Here is a 6,235-nt window from a genome sequence, read left to right on the forward strand (position 1 = left end):
CCTACCGTGTCAGACTTGATGATGCCAATTGTAATGCAACACTATCAAGCTAAAAAGAACAAAAACAGTTGTTCCTGTAAAGTAAGAATTATCAGATTGTTTGGTCTATTCTTAATAATGAACCTACATGTATTTCATCTCCTGGGTCTTTAATGCTTTTTAGTTTGTTTTTATTTACCTGTGGATAGTTAAAGGATAGTTTTGTATTGCAAGTCCAATGCACAAACATTTTTATTTGCAATATATTTTTATAAAACTCTTTATGAATTGTCATGCACTCGAATTGGACATTTATAATACATGTACATTCATGTATTTATATTAATGACAAAGTAGGTAAGTAGGTATCACAGCTTTCAGTTGAAATGAGAGATTGTTTTCCCAAATACCTTCTGATTTAAGTTTTTTTTTTGCATTTCAAATTGACTTCTAATTGTTTTCTACTTCCAGAATTTATGTTTTCTTGTATCCTTTATTCCAGTTGCACATTGTCTCTCATCTTTTATGCTCTTTTTAAATTGACAATTTTCTAGTCTCTCTCTCTCAGCTAATTTAGTTCTGAGGTTATGTGAAAGTCAGAATGCTTTATATCTATATTACGTCACATTAGTAGGTTGAATTTTTTGGACAATTATACTCATTGTGGGCAATAACAAGGAGGTGAATTTGGAACATTTCTAATACGCCCGAGTCATAGCTGAGGGCACTTGAACCCTTCAGTGGTAAAAGTAAAAAAAAGTGTGTGTAATTATTCTAATGCCTAATGTGAAATTATGTGTATTATTTGTTTTATAAGATAGTGATGTGGATCCTTGTTATATGATAAACCATCCTCATCTCAAAACCATGGCCGGTCAATAGAACGAGTCATTAGTAATAGTTCCAGTCATTAGCGAATTGCCTGCTGCCTAGAATAAATGACAGGTCATATATATATATATATATATATATATATATATATATATATATATATATATATATATATAGATCTCTGCCATGAATTGTATCATTAGGATCCGTATCACTATTTTATAGTATATAGTGGTTCTGACTCTCGCCTTTCAAACAGAGGGTCGTAGGTTTGAATCCTAGCCATGGCATGTTTTCCTTCAGCAAGAAATTTATCAACACTGCGCTGCACTCGACCCAGGTGAGGTGAATGGGCAGGATATAATTCCTTGAATGCATGAGCGCTGAAAGGCAGCTCGAGCTAGAGCCTAGGTAATAACAACAACAATGTGCCTCAGAATCGATTGTTTCTAGATAGATGGCGCTATACAAATGCCTATTATTATTCTTATTATTATTTATAGTATTAAAATGGCAACTCACGTACTCATTATGACTTGTAAACATATTACATCTCAATTGATCAGTTTAATTATCATGGCAGACAGACCTTACCACCATTTGTGCACCTTGTACTAATTATATGTATATTTGCTGCATTTTTATTGACAACTGAAAGCTAGATAAGGTTAAAGAGATATATATTTTCAGAATACATGCCCACGCTCATCATGCCTGCTAAACTGTCACTGTGTAGTAACTATATACTAGTCATTTTAAATGAAGCTGGTTGGTTTAATTCAAACTTCATGATTTATCGTAAGCTTTATTTTAAGCTTTAAGAATAATGAATGTAATTACAGTACACACTGATTTCCTTTGAAAGTATGCAGTAGGCCTTGGGGAGTTTGAATAGTGATATTAATTTTTTGTCACAATAAAGGAAATATATTTGTTATGTAGATGCACATAGAGGCTTTTATACAGAGTTGGTAATACTGACCTTTTTCAAAAACTTACTGTGATGGAGATTAATATTGTTCTTTTATATGCAGTGCTTATGTGAAAGAGAATGAATTCAGACGGTTTACTAATACTGCCAATTTACCGACAAATGTACATGTAGATAGGAATAGAGTCACATTAATTATTTGTGTACATATGATTGAGAAAATATATATGCATACATGTATATGATGGTATGTTTTTTATTGTAAGTTTATAAATAAGGTACATAGATGACTTTTGTATCAATTATCTCAGCTCACAATGTACATAGTAACCCTAACCTTTTTCCCACAAAGGAATAAACGCAAATATTTAAAAGTAAGCGTGAATTTATCTTTGAGTTATTTGTGACAGCAATCAAGCAATCAATAACGCATACAGGGGCTGTTTCATAAAGCTGTTCGTAAGTTAAGAGCGACTTTAAGAATGACTGGTAAACCTTTCTTACGCGCTTAACCAAAAAGCCAATGATATACTATTTACCACAAGAAAGGATACCAGTCATTCTTAAAGTCGCTTTTAACTTATGCACAGCATTATGAAACACCCACCTGGAATGCTAACGATACATACATAAATTCAAAGAAATGTTTTTTTCCACACGTGAGGAGAAATTATGTTTTGAACGTTACCGGCAAAATGATTTTCCTTTGATTAAAACAATTTCAAGCATACATTGGTGCTAAAAAGTTAGTGAACCCCCCAGAAAAATGAACATATTTAAAATGGTCAGGTTTTGCCATGTTTTAGATATTTCAATTGTGAAATTGTGATAAAATATTTTATAAAACGGGTTCAAGGATGTAGCCAATGGTGAGTGCGTAAAAATGAACATATTTAAAATGGTCAGGTTTTGCCATGTTTTAGATATTTCAATTGTGAAATTGTGATAAAATATTTTATAAAACGGGTTCAAGGATGTAGCCAATGGTGAGTGCGTATTCAAGTCACGTGTTCATGCTTTAATTATGCGCAACCTTCCAGTCGTGCATTTTTCGTGCAGCACTGCATTTTTTGTGCAGCACTGCAATTTTTGTGCAGCATTAGTTCCAGTAGCGCGTAAAAACTGATACGCGTTCAGTAAAAGAGGCTGGCTAGGATTTTGATGCGCTTACTTAGGCGCGCATAGTAGATACGCCTGTGACGTCATAATTGACAGTCTTGTGATCTCTTCGTCTGTGCGATCGTACACAAGTTGGAGGGATTTGAACAAGATTTCCATGAAAAAAATCATTTTGCCGACCCGTTATATAAAACAATTAATGCACATTTTAAGATTCGTGATGTTAGTGACGATGCGAGCAACTCTCGGGCATTCACAATTTTATGCAAAAGCACTCGGCGCAAGCGCCTCTTGCTTTCGCATAATTGTAAATACCCTCGAGTGTGCTGCATCGTCATAACACACTCATAAATGTGCATTAATTGTATAACATTCGATAAAGTTCGTTTCTCTGGGCTTGCCGAACATTGTATTGTTGCTACATTCAACCCTCGGCATGAAGGAGTGCATTTGTGGTGGGGTGCACAAACTTTTTGAGCAGTATTTATATGGAAAATCAGTCGGAGAATGAAACCCTTGGAACATGTTAGCTTGTGTGAAAACGTAAGAATCAAAGAGTAAGATTGGATAAGCAACTAACAGAAAATTTTCCGGGGCTGCTTTTTGATTTTCCACATTGAGGAAATTAAATGATATACCTAGACTTGATAAAGCATGTTTTCCTTCAAGAAAATTACCCACATTGTGCTGCACTCGACCCAGGTGAGGTGAATGGGTGCTTTAGCGCCTATACGGCAGCTCAACTACAGCCGGGGGAAATAATATACCTGTACAAGTGTGACATCAGGATTTCCATAGCATATTAATTTAAAGTTTCAAGGGAAAAAGATAGCTTTTACTCTATTAATATATCCACATTTTTCTGACTTATCAATTTCCACTCACCTCAACAAATTGAACATAAACTTTTTTTATAAATGTTTCAGAATCTGCCATATCCCTTTTCTTAGAAAATGTATATATTTCCACTACTATTTGGGCAATCTAGTTCAATTGAGGTATGAAGCTTAATTACCCTTTTAACACAAGCAACACAAACACACACACAAAAGAGATGTGTTAACATTCACAAAATTTATTGTCCAGTTATAAACATTGAATCAGATACAATCAAACCCTATGCTACATTGTTAAAAAAGGAAAAACTATCAGAGAATTTGGCAAATTCATTTGAATTACAGACATTGTATACATTTTCAAATTTTAACTTATGAAACTCTAAATACATGTACATTTCATTCACAATAATCTTTAAACTTCTTTACCTTTTGTTATAATTACATCGATATCAATTAAAACTATTCAATTTGTGCTGTAACGGATGAGAAGCATGAAAGAATGCATCTTGAATAGAATATTGACATTGACAATAACTATCTTATAGTTACCATAGTAACATTCAGAAACAATTGCTTCTAGGCCAATAAAACCCAAGGATCTCACTGAAAGTGCTGTCAGTGCTAACAACTTTCCTGACACATTCCCCCAGGGAACATTTCATGAGAATTTATTTCAGTGATTTTCACCGAGTATATTGCTCTGAGTCAATCAGATGCAATGGTTTTCAGCAGCTCATGAATATTCATGAACTGTTCCCCATAACTCGACTGAATACCATATCATTACTATCATGTGATGTATGCATTGGGTCACGTCTTATTGAAGTCAAACGTAAATCTTACCGGTAGCTACTTTAGAAGGAATTTCAGAGAACTAGATGGGATTTTAATGTCCAGTAGATTATCAGAGCACTTTAAAACCACGGTGGTACAAGCAAGGTCATTCATGTTTTGGCCATCAACGAAATTCAGTCTGCACTAATTACTAGTACTTTTCCACAGTTAAAGCAAAGCATATCTATTTACAACAAATAACATTAGTACCTTACATGAATAGAACAGTAATGAATTGCATATCATATATATGTACATTGTGACAATTTAAAAAATGAAAAAACATGAAATGGAACGCATTAAAATTGGAATAAAATCTTCAGTCACTTCTCAACTTGCCTCTCTATTCTATACATATTTCTAGTTTTGTATCCCCCATCATTCATTCACTGCGTACAGCAAATCAGGGCTTGTAATAACACTTGTTCTTTGCAAGGCACTTTCCAGTTTCAAAGCACTCTCGCGACACCAAACATTCTATTTCACACCCTCCGACAACACATCTGCATCCATACATCTATCTACACTGCAGTAACACCTATTTAGCACCTTCTTAAAAACATCCTGCACCTGCGTACCTTACAAAAACCCACAATCTTTCAACAAAATCATGAAATCCATTGGGTCCCCCAACCTAATATCTACTGAAAATTATCACATTTCAAAGGAATGGACATGTTCTTGATAATCAGAGTAATTTGCTCCATTTTTATGTAGACTCATAGGCCCGAATTTACATAGGTGGTTTTGAAAACCCACAGTTGAGTCCATGGTTTATGCAGATTTTCTGTATAAATTACGCATATTTTACTGCGTTTATTAAAAAATGTCCGATGCTGATGCACGCTTCTGTCACAATGCACCAAATTGAAGCCTGTTGCCATGATTTCCATGCTATTTTATTCTTGAGTCCACTCCTCAAACAGTGGACTCATTAATAAAATAGCTTATATAACCATGGTAACAGGCGTCAATTTGGTGCACTGTGACAAAAGCGTGCATCAGCATTGAACTTTTTTTTTAATACACACGCCCGATACGCGGTAAATTAAGCGTAATTTATACAGGAAGTCTGCATAATCCATGGACTCAACCGTGGGTTTTCAAAACCACCTTTATGAATTAAAGTCATAATGTGACATTTTGTCTGAACTGTAACATGGATGAATGGCCTTTAACACTGCATGTGTACCAAGTGTCAGGTTTGGCTTGAATGAGTAAACATAACATAAACATTGACTTTCACCATTTTTAGTTATCTTCACATTCCAAGAGTTGTTTCAAGAAATGGGGAAGCTAGCTTTTATTTCAGTGGTCCTAAATAGTGAAACAGATTGGGAGTTACCATAAAATCTCAGGACGTTGTCTTGCACCTCGAAGAACGTTTGAGATCTGAACAGATTTATTCCCTTTTTAAACAAAAATATACATGTGTAAGATGATTGCACCTGTTTTTATAAAGTTGATTTTGTGGTGTTCTGCAAGTATGAACACTTAAATGTTTCTGTTGTACAGCCTTTTTTTTAATAATTAAAATTCAAGTGTACATGTACATGCAGTCAGACCAATCTGAACAGATAACACTTGCATGAGCATTTTTTATGACTACAGTTGAAAATAACTTGTTAACAGAAGCTATAAAGATGAGTAAAAGCTATCAATAAATCATTTAAAACAAATATTCCCTTTTTCTTTGACATTG

This window comes from Lytechinus variegatus, chromosome 11, assembly GCF_018143015.1.
Source record: "Lytechinus variegatus isolate NC3 chromosome 11, Lvar_3.0, whole genome shotgun sequence".
Classification (NCBI taxonomy): Eukaryota; Metazoa; Echinodermata; class Echinoidea; order Temnopleuroida; family Toxopneustidae; genus Lytechinus; species Lytechinus variegatus.